Raw genomic sequence first — 10,931 nt, 5'->3', positions numbered from 1 at the left:
GGAGCCATAGGAGTTGTCTGTATTATTTTGTATGACCTGCGTGTCATTGAATAACGCCATGTAATTTACTTTACTTTGTTGCTAAACGAGTTAGCCATAGAAGTAGAAGTAATCGTTGGCGTGACGACTTCATGAAGACACAATGATGGAGATCATGATGATGGAGATCATGGTGTCATGCCGGTGACGAAGATGATCATGGTGCCCCGAAGATGGAGATCAAAGGAGCATGATGATATTGGCCATATCATGTCACTATTTGATTGCATGTGATGTTTATCATGTTTATGCATCTTATTTGCTTAGAACGACGGTAGTAAGTAAGATGATCCCTTATAATAATTTCAAGAAAGTGTTCACCCTAACTGTGCACCGTTGCGAAGGTTCGTTGTTTCGAAGCACCACGTGATGATCGGGTGTGATAGATTCTAACGTTCGAATACAACGGGTGTTGACGAGCCTAGCATGTACAGACATGGCCTCGGAACACACGCAATACACTTAGGTTGACTTGACGAGCCTAGCATGTACAGACATGGCCTTGGAACACAGAGGACCGAAAGGTCGAGCATGAGTCGTGTAGAAGATACGATCAACATGGAGATGTTCACCGATCTTGACTAGTCCGTCTCACGTGATGATCGGACACGGCCTAGTTAACTCGGATCATGTTTCACTTAGATGACTAGAGGGATGTCTATGTGAGTGGGAGTTCATTAAATAATTTGATTATATGAACTTAATTATCATGAACTTAGTCTAAAATCTTTACACTATGTCTTGTAGATCTAATGGCCAACGTTGTCCTCAATTTCAACGCGTTCCTAGAGAAAACCAAGCTGAAAGATGATGGCAGCAACTATACGGACTGGGTCCGGAACCTGAGGCTCATCCTCATAGTAGCCAAGAAAGATTATGTCTTAGAAGCACCGCTAGGTGATGCACCATTCCCAGAGAACCAAGACGTTATGAACGCTTGGCAGCAGCGTGCTGATGATTACTCCCTCGTTCAGTGCGGCATGCTTTACAGCCTAGAACCGGGTCTCCAAAAGCGTTTTGAGAAACATGGAGCATATGAGATGTTCGAGGAGCTGAAGTTGGTTTTCCAAGCTCATGCCCGGGTCGAGAGATATGATGTCTCCGACAAGTTCTTCAGCTGTAAAATGGAGGAGAACAGTTCTGTTAGTGAGCACATACTCAGAATGTCTGGGTTGCACAACCGCTTGACTCAGCTGGGAGTTAATCTCCCGGATGACGCGGTCATTGACAGAATCCTTCAGTCGCTTCCACCAAGCTTCAAGAGCTTTGTGATGAACTACAATATGCAGGGGATGGAAAAGACCATTCCTGAGGTATATTCAATGCTGAAATCAGCGGAGGTGGAAATCAGAAAAGAACATCAAGTGTTGATGGTGAATAAAACCACTAAGTTCAAGAAGGGCAAGGGTAAGAAGAACTTCAAGAAGGACGGCAAGGGAGTTGCCGTGCCCGGTAAACCAGTTACTTGGAAGAAGTCAAAGAATGGACCCAAACCCGAGACTGAGTGCTTTTATTGCAAGGGAAGTGGTCACTGGAAGCGGAACTGCCCCAAATACTTAGCGGACAAGAAGAAGGCCGGCAACACCAAAGGTATATGTGATATACATGTAATTGATGTGTACCTTACTAGTACTCGTAGTAGCTCCTGGGTATTTGATACCGGTGCGGTTGCTCATATTTGTAACTCAAAACAGGAACTACGGAATAAACGGAGACTGGCAAAGGACGAGGTGACGATGCGCGTCGGGAATGGTTCCAAGGTCGATGTGATCGCCGTCGGCACGCTACCTCTGCATCTACCCATGGGATTAGTTTTAAACCTCAATAATTGTTATTTAGTGCCAGCTTTGAGCATGAACATTGTATCTGGATCTCGTTTAATTCGAGATGGCTACTCATTTAAATCCGAGAATAATGGTTGTTCTATTTATTTGAGAGATATGTTTTATGGTCATGCCCCGCTGGTCAATGGTTTATTTTTGATGAATCTCGAACGTGATGTTACACATGTTCATAGTGTGAATACCAAAAGATGTAAAGTTGATAACGATAGTCCCACATACTTGTGGCACTGCCGCCTTGCTCACATTGGTGTCAAGCGCATGAAGAAGCTCCATGCAGATGGACTTTTGGAGTCTCTTGATTACGAATCATTTGACACGTGCGAACCATGCCTCATGGGTAAGATGACCAAGACTCCGTTCTCCGGAACAATGGAGCGAGCAACCAACTTATTGGAAATCATACATACCGATGTGTGTGGTCCAATGAGTGTTGAGGCTCGCGGAGGATATCGTTATGTTCTCACTCTCACTGATGATTTAAGTAGATATGGGTATGTCTACCTAATGAAACACAAGTCTGAAACCTTTGAAAAGTTCAAGGAATTTCAGAGTGAAGTTGAGAATCAACGTGACAGAAAAATAAAATTCTTACGATCAGATCGTGGTGGAGAATATTTAAGTCACGAGTTTGGTGCACACTTAAGGAAATGTGGAATAGTTTCACAACTCACGCCGCCTGGAACACCTCAGAGAAATGGTGTGTCCGAACGTCGTAATCGCACTCTATTGGATATGGTGCGATCTATGATGTCTCTTACCGATTTACCGCTCTCATTTTGGGGCTATGCTTTAGAGACTGCCGCATTCACTTTAAATAGGGCTCCGTCGAAATCCGTTGAGACGACACCGTATGAATTATGGTTTGGGAAGAAACCTAAGCTGTCGTTTCTAAAAGTTTGGGGATGCGATGCTTATGTCAAGAAACTTCAACCTGAAAAGCTCGAACCCAAGTCGGAAAAATGCGTCTTCATAGGATACCCTAAGGAAACTATTGGGTATACCTTCTACCTCAGATCCGAAGGCAAGATCTTCGTTGCCAAGAACGGGTCCTTTTTGGAGAAGGAGTTTCTCTCGAAAGAATTGAGTGGGAGGAAAGTGGAACTTGATGAGGTGATAGTCACCCCTTCTGAACCGGAAAGTAGCGCAGCGCGGGAAAATGTTCCTGTGGTGCCTACACCGACTGGGGAGGAAGTTAATGATGATGATCATGAAGCTTCGGATCAAGTTACTGAACTTCGTAGGTCCACAAGGACACGTTCCGCACCAGAGTGGTACGGCAACCCTGTCCTGGAAATCATGTTGTTAGACAACGGTGAACCTTCGAACTATGAAGAAGCGATGGCGGGCCCGAATTCCGACAAATGGCTAGAAGCCATGAAATCCGAGATAGAATCCATGTATGAAAACAAAGTATGGACTTTGACTGACTTGCCCGATGAGCGGCGAGCCATGGAAAACAAATGGATCTTTAAGAAGAAGACGGACGCAGATGGTAATGTGACCATCTACAAAGCTCGACTTGTCGCTAAGGGTTATCGACAAGTTCAAGGGGTTGACTACGATGAGACTTTCTCACCCGTAGCGAAGCTGAAGTCCGTCCGAATCATGTTAGCAATTGCCGCATACTATGATTATGAGATATGGCAGATGGACGTCAAAACGGCATTCCTTAATGGCTTCCTTAAGGAAGAGTTGTATATGATGCAGCCGGAAGGTTTTGTCGATCCTAAGAATGCTAACAAAGTATGCAAGCTCCAGCGCTCAATCTATGGGCTGGTGCAAGCATCTCGGAGTTGGAACATTCGCTTTGATGAGATGATCAAAGCGTTTGGGTTTACACAGACTTATGGAGAAGCCTGTGTTTACAAGAAAGTGAGTGGGAGCTCCGTAGCATTTCTCATATTATATGTGGATGACATACTATTGATGGGAAATGATATAGAATTCTTGGAAAGTATAAAGGCCTATTTGAATAAGTGTTTTTCAATGAAGGACCTTGGAGAAGCTGCTTATATATTAGGCATCAAAATCTATAGAGATAGATCAAGACGCCTCATTGGTCTTTCACAGAGTACATACCTTGACAAGATATTGAAGAAGTTCAGTATGGATCAGTCCAAGAAGGGGTTCTTGCCTGTATTGCAAGGTGTGCAATTGAGCACGGCTCAATGCCCGACCACGGCAGAAGATATAGAAAAGATGAGTGTCATCCCCTATGCCTCGGCCATAGGGTCTATTATGTATGCCATGCTGTGTACCAGACCTGATGTAAACCTTGCCGTAAGTTTGGTAGGAAGGTACCAAAGTAATCCCGGCATGGAACACTGGACAGCGGTCAAGAATATCCTGAAGTACCTAAAGAGGACTAAGGATATGTTTCTCGTTTATGGAGGTGACGAAGAGCTCGTCGTAAAGGGTTACGTCGACGCTAGCTTCGACACAGATCTGGATGACTCAAAGTCACAAACCGGATACGTGTATATTTTGAATGGAGGAGCAGTAAGCTGGTGCAGTTGCAAGCAAAGCGTCGTGGCGGGATCTACATGTGAAGCGGAGTACATGGCAGCCTCGGAGGCAGCACAGGAAGCAGTCTGGATGAAGGACTTCATTACCGACCTAGGGGTGATTCCCAATGTGTCGGGCCCGATGACTCTCTTCTGTGACAACACTGGAGCCATTGCCCTTGCGAAGGAGCCCAGGTTTCACAGGAAGACCAGGCATATCAAGCGTCGCTTCAACTCCATTCGTGAAAGTGTTCAAAATGGAGACATAGATATTTGTAAAGTACATACGGACTTGAATGTAGCAGATCCGTTGACTAAACCTCTCCCTAGAGCAAAACATGATCAACACCAGGACGCAATGGGTGTTCGATTCATCACAATGTAACTAGATTATTGACTCTAGTGCAAGTGGGAGACTGTTGGAAATATGCCCTAGAGGCAATAATAAATGGTTATTATTATATTTCTTTGTTCATGGTAATTGTCTGTTATTCATGCCATAACTGTATTGACCGGAAATCGTAATACATGTGTGAATACATAGACCACATCATGTCCCTAGTAAGCCTCTAGTTGACTAGCTCGTTGATCAACAGATAGTCATGGTTTCCTGACTATGGACATTGGATGTCATTGATAGCGGGATCACATCATTAGGAGAATGATGTGATGGACAAGACCCAATCCTAAGCATAGCATAAAAGATCGTGTAGTTTCGTTTGCTAGAGCTTTTCCAATGTCAAGTATCTTTTCCTTAGACCATGAGATCGTGCAGCTCGCGGATACCGTAGGAGTGCTTTGGGTGTGCCAAACGTCACAACGTAACTGGGTGACTATAAAGGTGCACTACGGGTATCTCCGAAAGTGTCTGTTGGGTTGGCACGGATCGAGACTGGGATTTGTCACTCCGTGTGACGGAGAGGTATCTCTAGGCCCACTCGGTAATGCATCATCATAATGAGCTCAATGTGACTAAGGCGTTAGTCACGGGATCATCCATTGCGGTACGAGTAAAGAGACTTGCCGGTAACGAGATAGAACAAGGTATTGGGATACCGACGATCGAATCTCGGGCAAGTAACATACCGATTGACAAAGGGAATTGCATACGGGATTGATTGAATCCTCGACACCGTGGTTCATCCGATGAGATCATCGTGGAACATGTGGGAGCCAACATGGGTATCCAGATCCCGCTGTTGGTTATTGACCGGAGAGGCGTCTCGGTCATGTCTGCATGTCTCCCGATCCCGTAGGGTCTACACACTTAAGGTTCGGTGACACTAGGGTTGTAGAGATATATGTATGCGGAAACCCGAAAAGTTGTTCGGAGTCCCGGATGAGATCCCGGACGTCACGAGAGGTTCCAGAATGGTCCGGAGGTGAAGAATTATATATAGGAAGTCAAGTTTCGGCCACCGGGAAAGTTTCGGGGGTTACCGGTATTGTACCGGGACCACCGGAAGGGTCCCGGGGGTCCACCGGATGGGGCCACCTATCCCGGACGGCCCCGTGGGCTGAAGTGGGAAGGGAACCAGCCCCTAGTGGGCTGGGCGCCCCCCATGGGCCTCCCCCCATGCGCCTAGGGTTGGGAACCCTAGGGTGGGGGGCTTCCCACTTGCCTTGGGGGGCAAGGCACCCCCTTTTCCCCCCTTGGCCGGCGCCCCCCACCCTAGATGGGATCTGGCCGGCGCCCCCCCCCCTCCTAGGGGGCCTATATAAAGGGGGGAGGGGGGGCAGCAACCTACAGCCTTGGGCGCCTCCCTCCTCCCCCTGCTACACCTCTCCGTCTCGCAGAAGCTCGGCGAAGCCCTGCCGAGACCCGCTACATCCACCACCACGCCGTCGTGCTGCTGGATCTCCATCAACCTCTCCTTCCCCCTTGCTGGATCAAGAAGGAGGAGACGTCGCTGCACCGTACGTGTGTTGAACGCGGAGGTGCCGTCCGTTCGGCACTCGGTCATCGGTGATTTGGATCACGGCGAGTACGACTCCGTCATCCACGTTCATTGGAACGCTTCCGCTCGCGATCTACAAGGGTATGTAGATGCACTCCATTCCCCTCGTTGCTAGTATACTCCATAGATGCATCTTGGTGAGCGTAGGAAAATTTTAAAATTATGCTACGATTCCCAACAGTACTCCGACTCCTCCGCCTCCCAGCGCTTGACGTACCGATCTGCCTCTTGCTGGCGGACGCGTGCGGCCGATCTTGCCATTTCGTTGGGCGCCCACCGGAGTTCCTCGTCGGTGGCACGCTGGAGCTTATCGGCCCACCTCCACGCAGCGACGAGGCACCCAGCGCCTATGACCTTCCTCGCGAAGTACCCGTCTTCGTACACCTCCTCGGCACGACGACGCGCCCGCCCCCAAAGCTCCGCCGCCTCCTTTTTCCAGGCGGCATCACGGGCTTCACAGGCCTCCTGGTACCTGGCTTCCTCCTCCGCCATCTCCTTCTTGAATGCCACTTGCCTGCCTTTCTCAGCCGGCGGCAGCGACTTCCACAGACAAAGATTGTACTGGCCCCAAAACCAATCCAAAGTTGGGGGGTCCGGCGCAACCTCGTCAGGCGGCGCGTAGGGGTCCTCGCCGCTGCTAATCGAGTGAGCGACCTCGGGGGGCGGCGACTCCTCGTCGACGCGTGGGCAGACCGCGGCGCCATGGCAGAGATTTGAGAGAGAGAGAGAGAGAGAGAGAGAGAGAGAGAGAGAGAGGGCGAGCGAGGGGAGGATGTAGATGAGAATGCAGGCGGGACGACGTGAGCAAGGTAGTATTTATTGGCGGCCGGAATCTAGATCGACGGGGACAATACACACGCCGGTCGCCGGAATTTATGAGTACTGTAGTTTGAATTACACACAATTCCCGCAGCAAATCCGTGTGTGAACATAATAGCTGACGATTTCCAATACAGAACCGTGTCTGATTAATGATCCCCGCCAATCACCTACCAAACCTCGAGCCGCGAAATTGAGTGTCAATCGTGTGGGGGGTGGTTGTCTTGCCAGATCTTTACATTTTCTTTTTTGAACACCAGATATTTACATCGTCTGATGATTTTTTAACTCGCACACAAGTACACAAAAATATGATTTTTCAAACCATTTTGGTTAGGCGTTGCATGTAGATGTAGTTCAAATTTGAATACGGTCATTAAATGGTTAGAAAATCACTTAAATGTCTTTAAAAGGTCAAATGACCCCTGAAAATTTCCAAATTTTCACATGACAGTTGTATTAGTGCACGTTAAACGTAAGAAAAAAATTGAAGGCTGTAAGAGGAAGCTATCTCCCGTCCGTCAGCAAACATGCATTGTTCCCTCTCAGAACCACGAACCTACTAGTGAGTTGCTCCGGTTTGTGAGGGGTGTGTGTCCAAACTTTCGTCAAACAGACCAATTTTTTTTACCACATCATCTTGGTGGCATGACATTAAATCAAGCAATGTTTCATGTTTTTCTGATCATTTTTTAATTTTTTGGAATTAAAATGTCATGGCATGCACTCCATGCATGTGCCCATGCCTTGACACCTATATGTTTGAAAATTCCTTCGAATTTACTACACATGGAATTAACTCGCACACAAGTACACAAAAATATGAATTTTTTTCAAACCGTTTTGGTTAGGCGTTGCATGTAGATGTAGTTCAAATGTGAATTACGGTCATTAAATGGTTAGAAAATCACTTTAATGTCTTTACAAGGTCAAATGGCCCCTGAAACTTATCAAATTTTCACACGACAGTTGCATGTTAAACGTAGGGAAAAATTTGAAGGCCGTAAGAGGAAGCTATCTCCCGTTCATCATCAAACATGCATTGTTCCCTCTCGGAACCATGAACCTTCTAGCGAGTTTGCTCTGGTTTGTGAGGGGCGTGTGTCCAAACGTTCGTCAAACATGCCAATTTCTTTACCACATCATCTTGGTGGCATGACATTACATCAACCAAGGTTTCATGTGTTTCTGATCAATTTTCTATTTTTTTTGAATTAAACTGCCATGTCACTCCATGCGTACGTATGCATGTGTCCATGTCGTGAGACAATATGTTTGAAAGTTCCTTCTGATTTACTGCACATGGAATTAACTCGCACACAAGCACACAGATATGATTTTTCAAATCGTTTTGGTTAGGTGTTGCATGTAGATGTAGTTCAAATTTGAATTACGGTCATTAAATGGTTAAAAAATCACTTAAATGTGTTTGAAAGGTCAAATGACCCCTAGAATTTTTCCAAAATTTCACATTACAGTTGTAGTAGTGCACGCTAGACGTAGAAAAAAATTTGAAGGCCGTAAGAGGAAGCTATCTCCCGTTCGTCATCAAACATGCATTGTTCCCTCTCGGAATCACGAACCTTCTAGTGAGTTGCTCCGGTTTGTGAGGGGTGTGTGTCCAAATTTTCGTCAAACATGCCAATTTCTTTACCACATCATCTTGGTGGCATGACATTAAATCAAGCAATGTTTCATGTTTTTCTGATCATTTTTTAATTTTTAGAATTAAAATGCCATGGCATGCACTCCATGCATGTGCCCATGCCTTGACACCAATATGTTTGAAAATTCCTTCTAATTTACTGCACATGGAATTAACTCGCACACAAGTGCACAAAAATATTATTTTTTTCAAACCGTTATGGTTAGGCGTTGCATGTAATGCAGTTCACTTAAATGTCTATAAAAGGTCAAATGACCCCTGAAATTTACCAAATTTTCACATGACAGTTGTATTAGTACACGTTAAATGTACGAAAAAATTTAAAGGCCGTAAGAGGAAGCTATCTCCCGTTCGTCATCAAACATGCATTGTTCCCTCTCGGAACCACGAACCTTCTAGCGAGTTGCTCCGGTTTGTGAGGGGTGTGTGTCCAAACGTTCGTCAAACATGCCAATTTCTTTACCACATCATCTTGGTGGCATGACATTGCATCAACCAAGGTTTCATGCGTTTCTGATCATTTTTCTATTTTTTTGAATTAAAATGCCATGGCACTCCATGCATACGTATGCATATGTCCATGTCGTGAGACCAATATGTTTGAAAATTCCTTCTAATTTACTGCACATGGAATTAACTCGCACACAAGTACACAGATATGATTTTTCAAACCGTTTTGGTTAGGCGTTGCATGTAGATGTAGTTCAAATTTGAATTACGGTCATTAAATGGTTAGAAAATCACTTAAATGTCTTTAAAAGGTCAAATGACCCCTAGAATTTTCCAAAATTTCACATTACAGTTGTAGTAGTGCACGTTAGACGTAGAAAAAATTTGAAGGCCGTAAGAGGAAGCTATCTCCCGTTCGTCATCAAACATGCATTGTTCCCTCTCGGAACCACGAACCTTCTAGCGAGTTGCTCCGGTTTGTGAGGGGTGTGTGTCCAAACTCTCGTCAAACATGCCAATTTCTTTACCACATCATCTTGGTGGCATGACATTACATCAACCAAGGTTTCATGTGTTGCTGAATTTGTTTGGAATTAAAATGTCATGCCACTCCATGCATACGTATTCATGCATATGTGTCCATGTTGTGATACAAATATGTTTGAAAATCCTTCTAGTTTACTGCACATGGAATTAACTCGCACACAAGTACACAAATATGAACCGTTTTGGTTACGCGTTGCATGTAGATGTAGTTCAAATTTGAATTATGGTCATTAAATGGCTAGAAAATCACTTAAATGTCTCTAAAAGGTCAAATGACCCCTAGAATTTTCAAAAAAATCACATTACAGTTGTAGTAGTGCACGTTAGACGTAGAAATTTTTTTGAAGGCCGTAAGAGGAAGCTATCTCCCGTTCGTCATCAAACATGCATTGTTCCCTCTCGGAACCACGAGCCTTCTAGTGAGTTGCTCTGGTTTGTGAAGGGTGTGTGTCCAAACTTTGGTCAAACATGCCAATTTTTTGACCACATAATCTTGGTGGCATGACATGACATCAACCAAGGTTTCATGTGTTTCTGATTTTTTTTAATTTTTTGGAATTAAAATGCCATGTCACTCCATGCTTAATTGTGTCATAGCCGTTAGACCAATATGTTTGAAAATTCCTTCCAATTTACTGCACATGGAATTAAATCGCACACAAGTACATGAAATATGAGTTTTCAAACTGTTATGGTTAGCTCTTGCATGTACATGTAGTTCAAATTTCAATTACGGTCACTAAATGGCTAGAAAATCACTTAAATGTCTTAGAAGGTCAAATGACCCCTGAAATTTTCCAAAATTTGACATGACAGTTGTATTAGTACTACAAAATTTCTCGTTCATTTAAAACACCATCCGTTGGCACTTTATTCCAAATTCGTCTTTCACAGCTAATAAAAAATATCTACAACATCACACAGTTGTTTTCTAAGAACCGTTTGCGATGAAAATATCTGGGTCTATTTAAGTCTCCCTCCTTAAGCTTCGCTGGCTCGTGTGCTCTAGTGCCGGCAACCCCCGAATCCACGAATCCCGATCCCCATTCCCGCACCCCCTTCTTGCAAAGATGACATCGTGGAAATGCTTCGTGAAGGCACGTAC

The sequence above is a fragment of the Triticum aestivum genome, chromosome 3D (genome assembly GCF_018294505.1).
Source record: "Triticum aestivum cultivar Chinese Spring chromosome 3D, IWGSC CS RefSeq v2.1, whole genome shotgun sequence".
Taxonomy (NCBI): Eukaryota; Viridiplantae; Streptophyta; class Magnoliopsida; order Poales; family Poaceae; genus Triticum; species Triticum aestivum.
The sequence above is the reverse complement of the archived record's forward strand: the minus strand, read 5'-3'. Positions refer to the sequence as shown.